We start from the raw sequence: 10,617 nt of genomic DNA on the forward strand, positions 1-10,617 counted from the left end.
GGCGGCTACAGCGCCCCCTGCCGGGCAGCGCCCGCAGCGCCGCACCGCACGGGCGCTGCTGGGATGGCGCCGCGTCCGCCCCGCCCGCTCTCCTCCCTCTCCTCCGCCTCCCGGAGCGGGTGGCAAGGAAAGGGTTACGGGAACGAGGTGTTAAATGCCGCTGCGTTTCGTCACCGGGGGGCAAATCCCGGAGTTCCTGAGGCACTCTTTTCGCCGTTTCCGGATCCCCGAACCGTTTGCCTCCTTACGGCCGGGCCGCTGAGCTTCCCTCTCTCCGCAGCAAGGCCCGCCGGCCAAACTGGGAACGGCATGCAGGATTGAAAAAAGGCAGCGGGAAAAAGAATCAGCGAGGCGTAGGAGGGCAAAAAAATTCATAATTCGATAAGCCCACAGGCAGTCAGTACTATTTATCAAGAGGAAAGGCGAAAGCCCAGGCAATCGTAATGCAAATCAATCACAAGCCTCAGTGCGCTTACTGCCTGAATATTACAACTCAACCATTTCACACCAAAAAGTCTCCAAACCCACTACCGGGCGTTAAAGCATTTCTGTTTGACTACCCAGGGCATCTTGTCCGGTTAAGTTTCGGGTAGGGCGCACTTCCCCATGCCCTCAGCACCATGCCCGACCGGCAGAGCACCTGCCTCTCCCTGAAGCACAAACACTGCTTAGCTGAGAAATCCCAGCAGGAGCAGCTCTGTCAAACAGGAGGACTTACTTCCAGGGCATAGATTTTTGTTCCCTCAAACACAAAACCGCCGCATGACTCACCTTTGCCAGGAAGAGCCTCAAGGGTCTCAGAAGCACTGAAGATGAAAACTTAGGTTTGTCTTTTGTTACTGCTTTTCCCTGCTTGGCTATGTCCTTTCAACTCTACTGACGCAGTAGAGATACGACAGTTCCCATCTGAATTGCATTCCATTATTTCCAGTCACAGCTCTAGGTCAGGCTCTGGATGTGCCTTGATGGTCTCAAAAGTGCCCATCAGACCGGAGCCACAAAGGCTCTTCACGGACAGTGAGAATCCCTCTTCAGGCTGAGTCTGGTCTTCAAACTGAAGTGGGCTTTATTCAACAAACAAGGTGACATAAATTAAGATAAACCCAACACTGGAGGGAGACCTGGAATCTTGCAGCTCCATTCTTACAGGAACAAGAGAAATTACTAAGTCTTTTTATAAAAGGAATTGGAAGTTCCTCCCATCTTACCCTCCAACAGTCTTACCTAAGGAAAAAACCCATCTCTAGCAACCAGCCTTGCTGCAGTATCAGGCCACCATGAGGGTCAGGAAACAAGAGCAAATACCCTGCTAGGATGAGAGGACTGTGTTTGTTCAGATTGAAAAAAAAAACAGGCGGCCATGGAGTAGGAAGGACACCCAATGCCTGCAAAGTAAAATTATTGAATAAGGCTCAATGGTGTTTGATTGTTTTTAAACAACTGAATAAAATTCTTTGCAGACCTCCTACACAGCAGGAGGTCAAGAGGGCGTAGTCTTCACTTAAAGCAGGGGAGGTCCTGACACAACCCAAGCAAAACCTTTTTGGTTGTGAAGATGGCCAAGCAGTGGAGTCGGTGTTCCAGACAGGCTGTGCAGTCTCTAGCTCTTTATGAAGTTCCTTGGGATAAGGACCTTAGTAAGCTACTCAGAGGTCACAGCCTGGCCCTGCTTTGAGTCAGAGACCGGACTAGACAAGCTCCCCAGGTCCCTTCAAATCTGAGTGGCGCTGATATTCTATGAACTGCAGAGTTCAGTGCAACCTTCTGGCGGCCCCTCTTCACAGGTGATTCAGGAGAAGTACACTAGGTTTACCAGGAGGGACAAGGCCTCTGTTTCTCTTTCAGGTTTTGTTTTGTTTGAGGCTTTTTTAATTCGTTTGGGGGTTGGGTTGTTTTTCTGGGTTGGTTTTTTTTGGGTATTCGTTGGTTTTTTTTTTTTTTTTTTGGTTTTTTTTTCCTTTGGGAGTTAAGAGTAAATAAAATATGAAGAGACAACTCTGTTCAAATTATTGTGAATGCTTTACAGGGTACTCATTGTACTACAAGAGAAACTGCTGTAAGTATTTATCTTGTACTCCTCTGGAAAGCTTACTGAAGTACTGCACTTGCAAACAGTTCTCCAGGATCTGCTAACTTCCCTTTTAGGTGAAATTGAAGCAAGCCTAGTTTTCCCTAGCAAAATGGATGGAATTCCACACTGCAGAAACTTTTTAAACAAAGTTTTGAAATTGACTTCAAAGTGATCACAAACTCCCACTCAGTTGCTTTTCAGGAATATTTTTTCCAGAAACATAGAAGTTATTCCAAGAAAGGAGAAACCAAAGAAGGAGGGATAGGATTTACACTCAGAGATACATACACAAAGCCTTGACCTCAAAAGCAGAGCCTGAATTTGAAACTAAGTGGCTTTACCCTCCCCCCCACCCCCATGTTAGGCTTGCCTTCTGTAGGTTTGTAATAAACATTTAAACAACTATTTTTACCATTTAAAATGTTGAGGTAGGAAAGCCTTTTAACAGCCCTTTTTAATTCCAGCAGTAGAAAGGAGAAGAGCAGCACATTACATCCCTGATCTCAAAAGGAGCCAGCTGTCATCCAATAATGAGAAATAGGCTGCAGAATGAATACTGTAAAAAACATCTCAGATTATATTTACATGGTCTAGTTAAGAAAGCATACAAATCATGTAACATTGAATCAGTGTTAGTGCAGAAAGACTAGCTTACTTTGGGGCAAGGTGGCCTTGTCCCACAAGGCTCTCTAGTTCAGTGACTCGGTATCACTCCTGACATACCAAAGCCAGCAGAGTTCTCATTGTGCTGCACAGCAGAGTAAGCACCAGCTTCCTGCACAGCACAAGCTTTCTGCAGTTCCAGTGCTCTGCACAACTGATCAAACTCGTACCAGAAACATTAGTTGTGAAATCCCACTTGCTTCCCAACATCTCAATGAATTATATGTGGGATTTGCAATGATGAGGCACACTTCCTGTGTGGGTACAAACACCTAGGTTTGCAATTCTGAAAGAAAAGCAGGACTGAATATATCTTTAGTCTCCTGTTCTTTTTTTTTTTTCCCCTGTAAGAGAAGGTAAAATAGGTATGCTTGCTTTTTTCCTATTTCAGACAAGTCCAAATAGAGACTCAATAGATCAAACAAGTGTCATACTGGAAAATGCCCTTAAGAAAGTTGTCATCCAAGTGAGCAGTTCCCTGTTTCCTCTCAGCAGAGGAAACCACATGGAAGTGTCTGGAGGGAGAACTGGTGTTCCAGTTGACAGAGAGCAGAGGAAAATAGATCTGTTGTTACTAACTTAGCTTCAGGTAAGAGAACGTCACTCAGTTTTCCTCATACTAACTCCACGATTTTTTTTTGAATGCACAGCTACAAGTCATCCTCCATGCACCATTTCTACTTATTTTTCCTCTTCCCATTTCTACTTAACTTTTCAGTGCATTTTCAAGGATTATCTTACATTTTTTACTGAAATTGAACTAGAACTAATTTCTCCCCTCTGTCCTTCCTTGCTAACTCTACCTCATCTTTCTCTTTCATTTGCATTTTCAGTCCTCTTAACCTCTATAACCATTTAAAAAGTTTAAACTGTAGCAAAAAAAAGTATGAAAATAAATCTTATGTTGAACTTTTCCTAAGTTTGTTACAGACATATGTTCACATAAGGAACTTCTTTTTGAATTTTAAAAATTTCAGAGGTTGAAATCATTTGTACAAATGATTCACTTTTGAATCATTTGTAACCACATGTTACTCATGAAAGTCTGACAGTTTGGAGCTCCAGTTAGTTTACTATGCAGTTCCTTCTGGTCAAGCTTGAATGACTCTTGCACTTATGCAAACATGATAGTGTCAGACTCTCTCAGCACAACAGCACAGAAACAACCTCAAAACAACTTTATTGAAAAAAGCATTTGGACCTTTAATTTACAGGCCAGCTACTTCTCTTGGAGGCACACTCTATAAATCTCTGTTGATGTCAAAGCAAACTGCTTTAATCAGGAAAGGAGAACAAAATCTTGGAAATTACCTTCAAGTAACATTTCTCAGACATGCCCATAGGAGGTTTGGATAACCTGATGCTAAAGCGTGCTGGCAGAACAAGTCACACCAACCGTGGCATTTCTAATAAGCTTAGCCAGAAAGCATTTACTAATGTTTTCTTATTCTGTGTGGGGTTCTAATCCTGAAGCTTGAACTCTGGCATCCTGTTTATTGATTGTAGTGTACAATTACAAGGTAGAACAACCATTGTTTCCTACAGCTGCATAGTTACATTTCGTTCTGCTCCTAACAAGACAATTCTTTTAAAATAAAGGCCAGACAATGGTTTTACAGAAGCAATGCTTGCATCATTTTAATGTAACAGCAGAAAGTACAAGGATGGAAAACCCACATGATTTTAGCTTGCAAATATTACAGAAGACATAAGAAGTGTTTTATAGTAAATTCCAACTACAAACATATCCACTTATTGTTTAAGGGAAGCTGAAATTAGGAAAAAAAAATTTCTCCTGTAAATATGATTATAAAATATATATGTTTTTATACTGAAATTGCCTTGAAGAATTCAATCTAAAGAATTCTTGACAAATTCAGTAAAAAACTAAAACATTCTAAAATATAATTAGGTATTTCAAGGAAAATTCAAGGATAATTCATTAATAAATTTCAGACATAAACAGCGGAAGACTCCTTATTTAGAGTACTGCTTGTAGAGAAACAAGCAAATGTAGGGTCAAAAACCTGAAGCAAGAACATTACAGATGATCAACTGAGAACAATTTTACTTAAAGTGTTTACCAGCTGACTTTTTACATACAGGCTAACATCAATGAGGGCAGACCATAACCAGCAATTTGGGCCATTCCCTTGCATACTGTTACTTTTTCTCTCCTGCCATACAGGTCATATTTCCAACTTGCAACAATAAGGCTGCAAAAGCAGAGTTATTTCTCCCTTCTTGCTAACTCAGCATAACAAAACTGAGCACAATACATTAAGAGTGATTTCTGTAATGTCTCTTTACTGTCTCTAGCAAATAAAATAGGAAAACAAGCAATTTTAGTTCAATCTTTTTTACTTTGCTTTGACCTCAACAATTTAGATTTAGAACACCACACTCATTATATTAAAAATCTGCAAAGACTTGAAATCAAAATTTTAGCCAATGCTTAAGATCACTTTTTTAATCAAAAAATACCACAACAAAGACAATACAATTGTAGGCAGATGTCCTAGGCACAGGCCTTTGCCCCAGGTATATATGGAACTGGACACGTTTTTCTGCAGTGGTTGGTCCAGACTCACCACATGCACCTGTACTGTGATAGCTACCAAAGCCTCAGTCTGCAGAAGCCCAGAAATGAAGGAGTAGCCAAGGTTTATTTCATACTGATTAAACCTAAACATCTTCAATGTCTAATCAACTGCTAATAAAAAAAGGCTTTCAAGGAAGATATTGCACAGAGATGAAATATGCCTCCCTATCACACTGACAATTCTTTCATCACATTCAGCTGCTAAGCATGACTTTCCCAGTTTCAGATCTTTTCTGTCAAGTTATGACCTCATTGCAGTCATATCATTGACACTTTTTTTGGTCTAAAGAAATGGAATTCTTGTGTCATCCTTTGCATTTCAATAAAGAGTAACTCCAGTTAGAAAAGTAAATAATTTCCTTACACTTTCTTCTGGCGGATCTTGGACAGTGAGGCTTAGCTCATTAACAATTTACACTGCAATAGGAGAGACACCAGAAGTCCATGCTGGCACAAACTATAAAAAAAGTCTGTTCTCTTTCTAAAAACATGGTTGTCACTTAGAAAAGAACAGCTCAGTCAATGAAATGCACTGGAAATGTTAAATGGGAACAAGCAGAACAGAGATAATTGCACATACACACACAAGGTGTGGGCCAGCACAAAAGTCCAAAGAATTTTAAATAGCCACCACCTTACCCCGGGATGATAAGGAAAACCTTGGCAGGAAAAAAAATCATTAGCTACTTACAACTGTTGCAGGAGAAACCTACATAACTATGCTTTCTGTGTACTTGTGTGTTCCCATTTCAATGTGTTTACTGAAAATAGATACTATAATGACAATATTTGCTATTTATACTATTAACTCTATTTTGTAATAGTATATGTTCCTGACCTGGCAGTTAGCTTTTTCTATGAATCATTAGTTTTCTCTCCAGATGCCCTAGAAAAAAATTACTCTATTCAATTATAGCATATATTGTTAGGATAAAACCAATTTAAAAAGTGATGTCTTGAGTGTAATGCTCAAATTCTACAAGAGGAAGCATTGTCCTTCTTGAATGTTATTAGGCAACACTATCTGCATGCTTCAAGCTATGCATAAGCACGTGTACTAGTTTAGGTAAGCTATTAGCTGGACCATCTGCAAGAATTATTGACCAGAACAGAGTAAAAGGAATGACGGCAAATGCATTTCTACCTCCTCCAAGAATGAGACTTATCTGTGTAGGCTTACAAAGAAAATATAAACATATAATAAATAAAATTGCGGAGAAGATATTAAAAAACAATAAAATCACAGGGTATGAAGGTCAACCATGTTGAAAGCATAGGCAGAAGAGAGTAAGCTGAATCTGCAGTGTAGCAGATGACAGCATGGCACACATGGAGCTTGGCAGGAAGAAATACACCCCCTGTGTGGGCAGAATCCTTTGTCCAGTAAAGCCTAGTGGTTAATAATACCACTTAATCCTTCACCTATCCAAAAGATACAGGAGTCCACAGACATACAGTCTGTTATTTCTTGGCCTATAACTAGCACAAAACAGTAACTAACAAAATTATTATTATAAAACTCCATCCAGGGAAGGAAATGCTCAGCACCTGAGTATACTTAATTTTAACACGTTTGAAGCTACAGTTTCCTAAAGAGTGTGCTTGCCAGATCAGAAACTGTACAGAAATCACCCACCTGGTTAGCCCTGACAACCACCTGCTTGTGAGCATTAAAGCCAAGGATGCATAAGATAATATTTGGAACAGCACACTGTCATGGTGGTTGCTGGTGCCTGAACTAATGGAATTGCTGGGGATAGAGAGCAAAATGTTCATTATTGCCTCTGTAGGAACACGGGTATGGACTTCTCAGTACAGTCCAAATGCCTCTGTTTGCTTTAGCTCTGCTATAGGACAACCTGTAATCCACCTAGCCTGTTAAAGTAAATACCTTTCGAACAAGGTATTGCATTGCCATGCTTGATATCCCTATGTACCTAGGATACCCCACCTTCAACTTTCAGGCTTCTAATGTAGACTTCCTAAGGGCATTTATAGCCAAAATGTAAGATAAGGAGGGGAATGTGGCCTATATAGCCTTTAAATTCCATATAGAACTATGATATACAGGCAAAAAATTAATGCTACAACAATGGAAACAGTAAGAAACTTTATATGCACTTATTATAAGAGTCTCAGTGTAATAAAATATTAATTTTTTATTTACCAAACAATAACAGGTAGATCTTACATAGGTCAGAAGCTATGGGATGAGGTATTCAAAAGCTCTTTACTGGCTTTCTTAAGATTTTGTGGCTGTTAAGATCTGAATTGTTGATTCTTAGAGGAAATCATCTTGTCTGGCAGAAATCATCCTGTCAAGTCCGATGTGTTTTACAGTGGTCACTGCCTTTAAGGGCAAGCCTTAAGAAATTAACACTGCTATACTGTGTCTCAATTGAAAGACTTTTGCCACTGCAAGAATGTGAACATCCAAGAACATTTGGTTATCAACAGATCTGCTCTTGATGTGAATGCATTAGTCAAAAAATTGCTCCCATTAATTCCAAATAACTCAAAAGATGCTAAATGAGGCATTCAGAAGCACAGTAGGGCACAGCAGAGAGACAAGCTTTGGATGTGTTCGTGGAGCTTTCCAGTTCAACAGCAAAGTGATGTTAACAACAGTGCTTTAAAAACACACCTTCCCAAAATCCTCCAGAACAAAATGCAAATAGTAAAGCTTATCTCTCCAGACTAGAGCTCAGCTGCTCTTATAAGCCAGGTGAGACTTCTCAGTCTTACGCTTACCTTGCAAAATTCACAGAACAAGATTATATAATTCAAAATTTCCTACACAACCCAAAACATGGTATGTGCTGGGCAGCTGGCCAGAAAACCTTGACCAAACTGAGTATTGAGCTTCACATGTATCTATTCAGGTATAATTAAACTGAGAAGAAACTAACATGAAATCTGCAAAAATATCAGTCTCTTGAATGTCCAGTATAAAACCACTGTAAGGATGGTACAGAGATAAATCAAATGCATGTCAAATGCATGTAGTAGACAAACAGCATAAAAAACTAAAAAAGATTAACATATTTACTTTTTCCCAAGTTTAAAAAAGTTTTCAAATGCAACCTTGTCTTGGTTTAACTGTGTTAAAATCCACGTAAGAAGATGTACTATGATTTATTCTTGTGTCCTTCAAATAGAAGATACTGGGAGACTTGCTTCTGATGGAAGCTTTCCCAGAGCTGCAGTTTTCCTGGCATGCTGGCAGTGTTCACCGAATGCTTTACAACTGCATCCCCAAAGGGAAATTTACATCAGCAGTTGCATTTCCCAGGTTAAATGTCTGAAAATGCCCTAGCTCCTGGCTCCTGACTTTTTGGGGACACAGCCTGTAGTCTCTTCTCAACTTTGGATGGTAAAGTAGTGTGACACAAACTTTTGTTCAAAAACCACATGGAGGAGAAACAATTCTCTGGAGCATGATCACAGTGTCATGAGCCATCAGGACCAGACACCCCAACTCGAGCCCTGGCCTCACTCATCCAGCCGCAGACTGGTGGCGGAGTAACGCTGAGGGCAGCGCTAAAGGGGAAAAGATGGTGGAGAAAGAGGTCTTTGTGTTTTCGCGCTGCGCTTACAGTCCTGAAGGTTTTTTCCTTCCCTTGCTGCCCCCAAAGCCTACAAGGCAGTCCCGGCTCCCCGTGGGGGCAGACCTACAGCCCCTGACAGCGAGCTCAGCTCTTTGCGCCCCCAACAGCGGCGCGCCGCGGGCGGTACCATAACTCATCGTTCAGGCCGGTGCTTCCAGCCGGCTGCCGGAGCCCCGGCACTGCCCGTGCCTTCCCCGGCGGGAGAGCGCCCCCGCATTGCCCGTGCCTTCTCCGGCCCCACCGCCCCTCAGGGCCCGGCCGGCCCCGCCGCTCCTACGCCGCAACGGCGCCACCTAGCGGGGCGGAAGAGGAAAGCGCCTCCCTCGGGCAGCCTGGGCCGTCTCCACGTCTCTCTCGCTTTTTCTTTTTCTTTTTTTTTTTTTTAATTTTTTTTTTAATTTTTCAGCGACATACCGTTCCCTTTCCTGCGCTCGCCATTCCTTGTTTCCCTGCTCACATAACCCCGCTTCACGCGTACTCCCCGCGGCGCTTGCTCCAAGCGCTTTGCGGCACAAATCGGGAAGCAGGTGAATCCCTGCCCGCCCGCAGCTGCTGGCCGGCCTCCACTCCCGGCTCTCCTAAAAATCAGTGCATCCTCCCCAACAGCATTGCTTTAACAACCCACCTGAAAAGAGGTAGCTGGTTCATTAGCCAATCTTTTTATCTCCCCTCTACCATTTCCCACTGGTGGAAGTGATTTAAAAAACAAACAAAAAAAACCCCCACTATTCTGCTAACAATCTATATTAATAAAAGATTCCCTTTACTTGCATGCTGCTATGCTATGCTAATTATATATGCCACATCAAAACCAAAGCCAGATTATTAGCATATGATTTGCACTTCAGCTCTAGTTTTTGCTGATTTTTATGCAGTTTAGGTACTTGTCCCCAGTGTGCTTTGCATACTGAGAGCCATGACTTGTGAACTCAGCTTTTGCCCATCGATCACCACATTCATACAGAGCTCTGCTCAAATAAATGCAAGTGCTGAATCACCTTTCCTAGAGATATCCTGCACTATCTCCTCCTAGTCATTTATGGAGAAATGATACAAAGTGTAAATACATATGAAATTGGAACTTAGCAGTTTATTAGTGCCATTATAAATTCATTATTTTTCTCAATTTAATGTCTCAGTTTTCTCTTTTTAAATTTTTGTTGCATTCTGAGTAAATATGGTTCAGTCACAAGCTACCTACAGCCCCAGGAAAATGACTGCCTCTTACAAAACACAGAGAGGTGGGACTCCAGTCTTAATTTTGGTCTCTCAAAGCTCCTAGTTTTAAGCACTAGTGAATCTTCAGACTTATTTATACAATTCTATATCCCCTGATTTAGCATCAGGTAGGGCATATTGGTAATACAATGTAACTAGACTGAAGCTATACATGAATAAAGTGCATTATAACCATAGGCATAAAGTGTGTCAGCTATAGCACCTGCATTTGCTTAATAGGTCTGACAATCCTGTAATTAAAACACTAATTCTAATAAAGGGAACCCCGGCAGTAGTCATTTCTGCCTGGTAGGTTCTCCTCAAAGGGTGGCAAATGATGATCTAAATAGAAAAATAAAAGAGCAAAACTCCAGATCTCTCTAAGTTCAATACCCAACAAGTTGTAATTGATGCTAGAAAACTAACAACAATAATCAAAGTAAAAGAAGACTCTT

The sequence above is a fragment of the Geospiza fortis genome, unplaced genomic scaffold (assembly GCF_000277835.1).
Source record: "Geospiza fortis unplaced genomic scaffold, GeoFor_1.0 scaffold162, whole genome shotgun sequence".
Taxonomy (NCBI): domain Eukaryota; kingdom Metazoa; phylum Chordata; class Aves; order Passeriformes; family Thraupidae; genus Geospiza; species Geospiza fortis.